Here is an 11,255-nt window from a genome sequence, read left to right as displayed (position 1 = left end):
GCAAGAGTTGCGAAGGACACGGCAGAAGGAAATGGAGTAGTTAACGTTTTTTCGTTGGATGGGTGCCCGTTGAAATTGTCGAGTGGGCGGAGTTCGGAAATTGTCTTCAGAACTTCCTGTGGAGGCCATTGAGCTTCAGGAAGATCATGAACGTCCTTGAGGAAGGAGAAGGGATCATGAATAAAAAACGAATGCGATAGGGGTTTTATGGTTTCTTCGAATATCTGCTCCATTATTTTGAATGAAAGAGCAAAGAAATGCATGAATACGGATTGACTTGTGGAAGTATCACCAAATTACTATTGTAATAACGCCGCTCTCTGACTGTTGGTCCCTGGATCTTCGCTTTTCTAGGAAAACAAAAGAAGAAGAAGAAGAGGGTCTTTCAGAGGTAAATAAATGCGACATTTTCCCCTTCCGAAGCTCGTGGTGCTGGTGATCACTAGTCTGTGGGCCCCACCATGATGTATGTGCTTCGTCCATGCCGTTCATCCACTTTTATATGTCATTTTATGGCTTGAACCCAAAAATGAGAGTGATATAAATCTTAGGTCGACCACACTGCAGGAAAATTATAATGATTGGATATCCACCATTAAAATCTTCCTAAGGCCCATCGTGAATGGATTATCGGTCATTTTTAGACTCCTGCCATGAAATGATTTGTAGAAATATATGGACAGCATGGATGAAACACGTACGTGGTGGTGGGGCCCATAGAGCGCCGAGCACCAGCCATTAGCCGGTGTCCGGGGGAGTAGCCAATCCGTCTGTTTCTCGAGGGTTGCAACAGCAGGTGACTTCTACTTCACTCCATGACCGTACAAGTCCTGAACCAAGGTCAGGGGCATTTTCGTCTGAAATAGTCTCCAAAAGCTGTCAGAAGGCCCTTCTCGGAATATATGGAGTGTCGTAGCGTTCTAGGTAATTTGCCCAAACTTCGAGGCTCAGTTTCCCAACATATTACATAAGTTATTCCTCTTTCTCCGTCTTAGTGCCATCACATTCTTTTAGTTATCAAGCCCTCTATCTCCCTCCATGTGTCACATCTTAACTTACATACGGACTGTTCATTCATTGGTCCCCCAATGTGGATGCGACATACCAAAAAACACATCGTTCAGCCAATCCTAACTACTTATTGGATGGATTTTGAGCATAGCAGGTTTTATTGATAATTTCTGAGTGTCATGAAATCCTACGAGTGGCCGACATTCGATGGGGAAAAATTCCTCCAATTGGGCATCGAGGATGACATAATGGCGTGATCTTTCGCATATAGCCGCCACCCACGGGAGGGCCCAACAGATGAACAGTCCAGATCTCATGCATGTACCACACGTTTAGAGATTTGAGTGATTTTTTATTTAATTAGCATCAGCTACTCATTGATTTATTGGATAGTGTCACAGCTCAAAGAATACATAGACGATACCAAAGACTTCATCAACATTAAACTGGTGAGAACTTATAATAACACGAAGTTAGAGCTCTTATAACATGTGTATGAGATCTATTTAATATTTACATTAGGGATGGAAATGGGCCGGGCCCCACCCGGTAAAATCGATATTTGAATAGTCACCGCCTGCTGGGTCCAGCCCGATAGTTCAAAATCCGGGCCTGAATCCATCCTAGGCCCACCCATTGCTTTACTGCCTCACTCACTGATCAATTCAATCCTCAATACTTATTATTTTCCCAGAAAAGGCCTTGACTTTTTAAAGTTTCAAAACAGTCTTTCTGGGGGTGATATTTTTTATTTTTATTTTTGGAAAAGTGATCGAGTCTGAGCATTTGGGGCCACGCAATGTGTGACTGATTTCCAACCTGTTCGACAGACCATAATGATGATATGACCCAAAAATCAGGTTGATCCAAACATCGTAGAAACATTTTACACTATTCAAAAACCTCCAAATTCACCTGTGGCCCACCTTTAAAAAAAAAAATTATTATATACCCCGCACTTACACCCCCGTACACACCCACGCACTCACACCACAATGGGATTTCACCACAATGGGCACTTGAACCCTCGGGTTGAAACTCTTGTGAGTCCACCACCGAGTCATGAATAAAGACCCACCTGTGGCCTACCTAATGATTGGATCATACTGATATTTGGGTTGTCTGATCATGATGGTGTGATGCATTTGTTAAACAGGATGGATGTCATGCATACGCTACATTGACCCCACAATGCTTGGCTCCACTACTTTTTAGAAAAAGAGAAGAAGGAAATTTTACTGAAAATTCCTCATAGAGTTGAATTTTACCAGATTATGCTTCCCAGAAACCGAAATTACTAAGCAATGCTTATTGAGGAGAGAAATTACCTAAAGAACTTTTTTTTTTATCCTTCTTTAAAAAGTGGTGAGTTGAGAGTTGTGGGGTACACGAGGTATATGTCTGACCTCTAACCCATCTAACAAATGCACCTTACCATGATTATCAGAAGAACCCAACCACAAAAACTGATATACGTCACTCAAAAACATCTAAACTTATCTATAGCTTGATGGGTTTTAATTAGAGAGCATTAGAGAACACAATGGAATAAAACTATCTAAAACAAAACCTCATCTACCGTGGACCTCCCGATAACAATCATATCAAATTTCTATGAAAATTTAAATTACAGAGAGTTTAGATCATGTTCATACGTGTACCGAAGGGGTCCTGGTCTAGAGAGATCTCTAATTCGATGCTAATCTTCCAACCTAGGAGGTCTTTCCCCAATTTATCTCAGTGAGGAAAGTTAAGATTTGCCTAGTTGACATCTTTGGTAGGTGCCAAGTTCGACACATGACCACAAAGATGGGCCACACATGATCACAAGTTGTGCGGATGAAGGAGGAGATGGAGGATCTCTCTCTCTCTCTCTCTCTCTCTCTCTCTCTCTCTCTCTCTCTCTCCACGTCCCAGGGGTGGAGACATCCAAGGCTCTTTCCGTGATATTTCACTCTTCTGTAATAAGATAATATATATAAAGCGAGGAGGCATTCGACTTTTAGGGGTTGATCAGCCTCATCCATGGCATGTACGTGTGATTTAATCCTTCCACTATCATAGCCATCTACTAGAGATCTACATCTCATGTTGATTAAATAGTGAACCACAAGATCTAGGTCAACAAAGCGTCATCAAGTGTGATTAAAGCAGTTTTAATAGTTAGAAAAACTTAAATGATTGAAAGCCTTTGAAAAGTCTATTAAAACATTTCCAGTGCTGGTTCCAATAGAAAAATCACTTGATGGGTCTCTAATCTAACAAATTTAGCCATATATTAAAACCTATGTTGGCTCTTGCAAGAATCATTGATTCCTGATGGTACTCGGCCACATCCACTTTCAACGGCCTTGTGGTAGCCTCATAGGAAGAGCTAAGGCCTGTCAGTTAGAGTTGTAAACCTTACACGTCCTTAGGTCCAAGGATTAATCAATTTCACGCAATATCAAGTTATGATCATCTTGATTATCTAGTCCACGCTAATGGGCCTCTAGATTAGAGACTTGAACTCGATCCAACTAACGCAAGTGACCAAAGGTCGTAGCCTGGATCCTATATGCATAGTACTCACATAATCCTATGTGGGTTAAGGGTAAAGGCACACTAACATCAAGTCAATTCCCTAATGATGTAGACTATCCATCCCAACCTAAGTCAGTTCCCATACATAGGATAACCACATATCTCATAATAGAGTGTTCACAGGTGTGCCCTATGTACTTGTGTTGGCCATGGTCCAAAAAGGGTACTAAGATCCATGGTCTACAACTCTCTTAGTCAATGACTGTAGTGTTCAATTTGAAGTTCTCAAGGACTACTAAAGGACTCACTCAATTAACCGACATCATGCAAGTCTAAGGTAACACAAATGTTGTGGTTTATTAGAATGTCCATCTGGGATGGTCATCATGATCGACATCCGAGATCAGCCTTGTCCTATCCATATTGTTAGTGGATTAGGGCTCATATTGGTTTTTGAGTGCATGTTCTCATAACCCAGCTACTGATTCGATTGGCCAAATTTTAGGGTGATGAGAAAATCGTGCTGGGTTTGATCTGTTAGGTGATTGGATTTTATAAACATACGATGTGGCTTCACAATTCTTAACTTTACTACCTTTCAAAGAGAAAAAGAAGGCATTTTAATACTTTCACCCCTTGAAAAAGCATCTCCATGGGTAAAGGTGTGCCCTGGCCTCAACCCTGAATCCTTTAAGATGACGAGTCAGTTGCAAGCTACTGGCCGGTAGCTAAGATTGTCCCTTGCGTTATTAGGGCTCTTTGCTTTCCCCTTTTCTTCCATCTCTCGTCTCACATCTCTCTCTCTCTCTTCAAATCTCGTCGTTCTGCCCTCCTGCTCATCCTGCTCTTCTTCTTCTCTACATCCTCAACACCGAAACTTCTTTTTCTCTCTCACATCTCATTTCGGTCTTTGAATTGCAATGGAGAAATTTCAAAGCCCTAGCTCTCTCTCTCTCTCTCTCTCTCTCTCTCTCTCTCTCTCTCTCTCTCTCTCCGAAGTTGGAAAGGTGAGCAATTTCTCATTCTCTTTTCTACGATTCCAATCGAAAATCTCAACTTCCTTTGAAGAAATGAGATCTTTCTTCCATGATTTTGGAATGTCTCTCCTTGCTTGTTGCATCTATATGTCTTTCTTTTCCCCAATTTTCTGCCCTCTAATGATTCATTTAGGGTTTCTTTCATACTAGGCAACAAGGTTGCGAAGTTTTGATGCAGAGCGATGAGGTATAACCTGAGAATGGTCGAAGTTTTGATGCAGAGTGATGAGGTATAACCTGAGATGATTTCAGAAGAAATAGTATATATTGATAGATCTTCAAATTTCTCTCTTCTAAGCAGGTTGTGGGTGGATTTCAGTCCATCCTTCGCAAGGATTTGGGAGAAAAACCAACATTTCAAATCGAATTCAACATTTTCTCGAATTTGGGATCGTTTCTCAATCGGTGAGGTTTTTTTCATTTCGATCCATTTCTCTTTGTTTAAATCATATAAAAACAGAGAGAAAATGTTTAAAATTGTTGATTGAGAATTAAGGATTTCAACCTTCGATTTCGAGATTTGAGCGTAAGTCATCTGATTTGGGGAAAAGTAGGGAAAATTCAAAATTTCCCCAATATCTCCCAAATTGCTTTTAATCTTACACTCCAAACACGGAATCAAACATATACGAGGCTTAATCTACTGATTTATGAAGTTTCTATGAAATTTTAAAAAAAAATTAATATATATATATATATTATAGCAGCAGCAATGCTGCCGCTGTCATATATATATATATATACATATATATATATATATATATATATATATATACATATATATATATATATATATATATATATATATATATATACATATACATATATATCTATATATATATACATATACATATATATATATATATATATATGTATATACATATACATATATATATATATATATATATATATATATATATATATATACATATACATATATATATATATATATATAAATATATATATATATATATATATATATATATATTCGAAATTTCACTCCTAGCAGTGGTCAATTGAGTACAATTTCATAGTATGAGGAGTGTTTGATGAAATGATCATCACATACACTCTAATTTCAAGATTTGAAGGTAGGTCCGATTTGGAGAAAATTGGGGATAATTCAAAATTTCACAAAGTCGTTGCAATCTTACACTTCAAACATGAAATCAAACATGTAGGAGGCATGATCTCCTAGGTCATGTATTTTATTTTATTTTTAATACTTTCAGAATTAAATAATATTTTTAATTAAATTTAAATTTAAAAAAAAATAAAGAAATAAAATTATTATTAAAAATAAATAAATTCTACCAGCGGTAAATTTGCTGCATTTTTTTTTTTTTTTTAGATTGAAAGGTGTTTGATGATTATAAATTTATAAATATATAATTATAAATTTATTTAATAAAAATTTTCAGGGCTTATTAATTATTTAATAAATAATTAATAAATGTGAAAAAAAAAATTGATGCAGTACCCTGATTTTGCTAACATAATGTTCTTTTGCAGGTAAAACATACTAGGAGTAAGAGGGAGAGCCTGATATTGGATGGAGATATGGCTGACTATTCCCAATACTTGATTCGGTGGAGCTATCCAGAATGGAAAATCATTGTCTACCACTGATTTTAGTATAACTATTAACTTGTAGGCAGTTATCTGTTTGGATGGTGATGGTTGCAAGTTAAGAAGTGGACTGGTGAAAATTGAGGAAGGTTTAACTCTTGACACATTAATTGCTTGTGACTCATGTGATCTTTGGTAAGTACATTTCTTTGACAAAGCTTCCTAGAAACCAAACTAATGATAATTGCCAACTCTTAAATTCACTGACACACGTGCCCTTAACAGCAAGATTTGTGAAAGATTTGGCTGGCATTTCAATGGTTTTCCTTGTGAAAGATTTGTTAGGACTGAAGTGAAAGAAGCCTTAATCATCAAAGTTCATGTACTTGTATCTCAATGAGCGTTTGCATGATTGATACCATATTTTAGTATAGAACATCTATTAGTTTGTTTCTAATTCCCCCCGTTAATTAATGGGTTGCTTTGTGGGTTACTGCAGGGAAGGCTTCGTTTTAGGGAACCAAGACGAAAGGTGGATAAAGCCCAAGTATTGAAGAGGTGTTGCTATAGAGTTAAATGTTTTGTGGGTAAAGTGTTTTTTTTTTTTTTTTGTCAAGAATAAACTCATTTTTGCTTTGGTTTGTGTTACACATTGTTCTTTAGTCCTTTTTCTTTCTTAAAAGCATGCTTCAATAAACTTCATTGTGGTTGCAGAAACTGATGCTGGTTTCTGTCCAACACGCTCGAAGGTAAGTCTCTTACTTGTTCATGTGTTAAATGGTTTTCTATCATGACTTGTAACTTCAATCTTTCAAGAATATGTATGAGTAATGACACTCTTTTTTATGGTTGTAGCTGCCTGTATTTGTTTTTTCCTCTTAGCAATGAAATTCTTTACCTATGAAGAAAAAAAGGAAAAAAAAAAAAAGAATATGTATCAATAATGACACTTTCTTCCTGGAGATTACTTTTTAGGAGTTACTCTAGCAGTTACTGAAAAAGAAGAAGCAGGTATCATCTGAGTATGTTTTAATGAAATTCTGTTAAACTTTTCATTTCGTAGTATTTAATGTTGTTGATTCTGTTTTCGCTGTAGGAGCACAATGGACAGGAATTGTAACAACCATTGCAGTGGAAATGCTGAAAGCAAATATTGTAGATGTTGTCATTTGTGTGCAGAGGTGATAGCAGTGTTTTATTTTAGTAGATCAAAGAATAAAGGTTGCTGGTTATTAGCTGACAGTTATTTCTTTATTGTGTCTTTTTAGTGATCCAGAGGACAACTTACTCCAAAGCCAGTCTTGGCCAGGTATGTAAACTGCATTTGAACTGAAATGCTGACTATGCCACATGTGATCTAAGTGAAGGTATCACTAATACCATCCCTTAAAAATAATTTGTTCCAAGAACGCAAAATGCTAATTCAACTGAGTTAACTCAGGGGTACAATGAATCCATGGTATGTTCTATTTGAATAACATGCATGGGTCTCACATGCGTACGCCGCATGGACCATTGATGAAATTTTTAATGGCTATCCATTATTTTCCATGCAAATGGGGCACATCCGATGAGTTAATTAGCCTAATTTATTGGGCCAGGTCAGTTGATTGTTTGCATCTTGATGAATGGCTAGGTTATCCTACAGCATTGCATGAACTCATCGAATGTGACCTTTCCATCACTATTGCCATCCATCTGGTCGAAAATCTCATCAAGCTTCCCAGGTTCTGTTATGTCTGCTGGAAGGCAGTCTTCTGGCAAGGCCTATTTAGCAGATGTTTTCTACCATGTCCAACTAAAACTACAGAGAAATACTAAGGTGATTCATGTGCAGGTAGACTGGAAAGGTGGAGAACTACAACAGGCACTTCACATTCTTTTAACATCCAGGTCCATCTGTAAAATGAGATTCACAGTTGATTGATCCATTGTATAGAAATCGATTAGGTGGTGGCCTTAGATTCAAGTACTTCAAACTCTGTTGCATCTGCTTTTGTAACCGTTGGTGGTACCTGAACTAGTACCCAAAGCAAACTAAATTAATGGACATGAATTAAAAATATGAAATGATACTAAATTCACTTTAGTTGCACCACCACTATCAAATATCAACAGACATTCAAGACATTTGCTCTATATGGATCGTGTGCGCCTTGGGTAAATAACTTGGCATTTCACAGCAATTGGTTGATTCTAAATTGTTTGGAATCTTATATGATTTGTGATATTTGGGATATTTTGATAAACATGATGCATAAGTGCATTTTGCATCATAATCCTATATGGCATATCAAGCAAGGTTAATTGGCCTAGGCACCGAGGGGTCCCAAATGTGTGTTTGTGTTTCTAGTCTTTTGTAGCATGCTCCCATTCTTCAATCTTGATCATTAGTGGGGAGACTTCTCTTTTTCACTCAATTACCAATTAACTTCAATTTCTATAGTTATTTATATTCTTCGGTGGGAAGCGCCTTGTTCCTACGGGTCTAGGAGATGATGATCAATGCATTGAGGAGGGAGCTTCACACGTCATCTCCGCAAAGCTATAATTTAAAATGTAGCTTATTTTGTAAATTTGATTTTGCAATGAAACATCTTCAAGCACATTATTTTCTTATGTTTTTATTTGGATTAATCTCTAATTTGATGGAATGTAATAAACTTCTATTAATTTATTTCCCTTGGACTCTCATACAATGAACAAAGCGGTTTAAAATTATTCTTAAAATTTCGTCTTAAAATCTGACCATTGGCAACATTAATAGGCATTCTAAAATTGTGGCTGAAATGTGACCGTTGGCACCAAAACGGTTTAAAACCGTTCCTAAAACAGTACCCAAAACGGTTCTGAACTGTTCCTGTTTTTCTGTGACGCCTCATTTAGGAACGGTTTGAAACCGTTCCTGAAGCATTTAGGAACGGTTTAAAACCCCTTGAAAACGCATCTCCATAGATTTTCATTTTGTAAAGGCATTGTTTTGTATGATGCAAATTTCTGAAGAATTTTGCAGTAAAAATCCAAAAGAAGAAGAAGAAGAAGACAAGGGCATTTTGGTCACTCATGCATACACCACGTGGGCCCCACAATGCTCGGATCCACTACGCTTAGGATGAATAGGCAAATAGGCATTTTGGTCATTGCGGCTCCCAAAAGAATGTTTTGAGGTTTTAAGAAAGTCAATCTCTTTACAGGTAAAATTAGAATTCTTGAGGGGTTTTTTTCAGTCCCCATTCTCAATCTATAGCAATCTATTAAACTTGAGTAACTTGGCTGGAAAAAGATCCATGCCTAGTCCCTTGGATCAGCGAAGCAACTCGACAAGTCTTATCAATTTGAGATTGAGTCACGCTAATGAGTAAATTCACTAGCGACTCAGCTTGAAATCTCGTTGAATTCAGTTGACTCAATCGAATTCTGAGTCAAGTCACCGACTTTTAGAAACTATAGTAAACATGGTTTCTTTCACATGTTATGCAGGACAATGTCCGAAACGAGCTGATCCAATTCGAGTTGCTGCTCACGGCGGCTACATTTGTCGCTACAATTTTTGCAGTTGTATCAGGCGTCTTCGGGATGAACTTTACGCCTGCATTTTTCCAGTATCCAGACAACTTCATTTGGGTCCTTATTGTAACCACCATCTCTTGTGGTAATATATGCAGCTTTCATCTTATATTTCAAGCATAAGAGATTACTGCCTTTGTGAGTATAGACTATTTTTATGGCCACTGAGCCATGTTGTACCCGGGTTTTCATTTTGTACAAGTGAAGCCCATGATTCAGTAATCTAGACCGTTGGCCTGTTGGTACCCAACATGGATGGACTGTCCCCTAAAAATCTCCTCAACCAGAGAATCCTAGCCTTTCAATTCTATTGCCTGCTAATATATTGTTAGTAGTCCACATTCAACTAATTAAAAGAACTGAGGATTTTCCAGTCTTGGAGATTTTTGGGTCATGGTCTTTTCATGGTGGGTCACATCGGCCGGCATTTTGGATCTCTGAAACATGGGCCCCACCTGTACGAGCTAAAAACCCTGAGTATGCGTGTATGTTCACGAACAAATTTACGGGAAGATTGCTTGTATCTTGATTGTAATTTCAAGCATTTTTTTCATTCCTTGGTTTAATATACATATGAGCCATTTTTGTCAAGAATATTATATGCTCCAGCATTTTGCATCTCACCTGATGAAGTAGACCGGCACTGATTTTTAGGCCGCGATACATAAATAGCGGGGCCCACCTGATGATCAGCTTGGATCTTTCACACGTATGCCATATGGCACACTGAAAGTTGATGGTCCACTAGGTTGGAACCAAGGTCATAACACATGGTTGCATTTTGAATTCACTTGGCAACTAAACCAATCTTGACAATCCATTAGTTCCAGTTCACTTTTCTTCTGCGTAAGGTGCAAAAATCATGGCAATTGGATGGTCCTAGGCATCTGCAAGTTTACCTATCTTCTATGAACAATCTTGTCCGTCCATTCTTGCATGCCACTGGTTGAATTGGATCATTATACTATGATTCTTTTTTTCTTTTTTTTTTTTCAAAGCATCTTATGAACTGGGTAATTCTTAGAGCCAACAGGCTTTGAATTTTGAAGTAGATTTTAGTTGATTGTTAGATATTCTCAAGTTTCTCGAAAATGGAAAAAGTCAAATCCTATGATTAGAATTATCTTGATTAAGATGCTAAGTAAATTGACGATTTGCGAGTGCCAATCCTTTTAAACTAAAAGTCACCCTACTTTTTGTGCCGTGGTCTACTTGAGCTTTGGATCTGTCAAATTTTTGGGTTCAACTTCTAAATGATCTAGAAAAATGTATAGACGGTGTGGATATAACACATACATCATGGTGGGGCTCACAAAACTTTGCCACATCAACGCACCAACCTGGTGTAATACAGTACAATTAACCACTTGCTCTAAAAGCTTGAACTGTTAAAGCATGGTAAATCAATCCCTTTATCTCATAACATAGGCCCTATATCTTATGAGTTAGGACCTCGGCTGAAACCCCTCTCATGGGCCCCAAATCATATGGGTACCGCTTCACACAGGCCACTTGCCCCGAGTGTGCCCCTGCATCCCACAACCAATC

The 11,255-nt window shown here is 37.7% G+C and overlaps 2 long non-coding RNA genes across 2 annotated transcripts; both read left to right on the top strand.

The window, feature by feature from the left end:
* Positions 1–1,346: 1,346 nt before the first annotated feature.
* Positions 1,347–10,330, top strand: LOC131219358 (uncharacterized). The gene is made up of 2 exons (XR_009158122.1): positions 1,347–1,460; positions 9,621–10,330. It is a non-coding gene; the product is annotated as an uncharacterized LOC131219358 (long non-coding RNA).
* On the top strand, positions 6,447–7,632 carry LOC131219357 (uncharacterized). The gene is made up of 5 exons (XR_009158121.1): positions 6,447–6,727; positions 6,855–6,889; positions 7,116–7,151; positions 7,237–7,321; positions 7,409–7,632. It is a non-coding gene; the product is annotated as an uncharacterized LOC131219357 (long non-coding RNA).
* Positions 10,331–11,255: the final 925 nt, after the last annotated feature.

The sequence above is a fragment of the Magnolia sinica genome, chromosome 11 (assembly GCF_029962835.1).
Source record: "Magnolia sinica isolate HGM2019 chromosome 11, MsV1, whole genome shotgun sequence".
Classification (NCBI taxonomy): domain Eukaryota; kingdom Viridiplantae; phylum Streptophyta; class Magnoliopsida; order Magnoliales; family Magnoliaceae; genus Magnolia; species Magnolia sinica.
The sequence above is the reverse complement of the archived record's forward strand: the minus strand, read 5'-3'. Positions and strand labels throughout refer to the sequence as shown.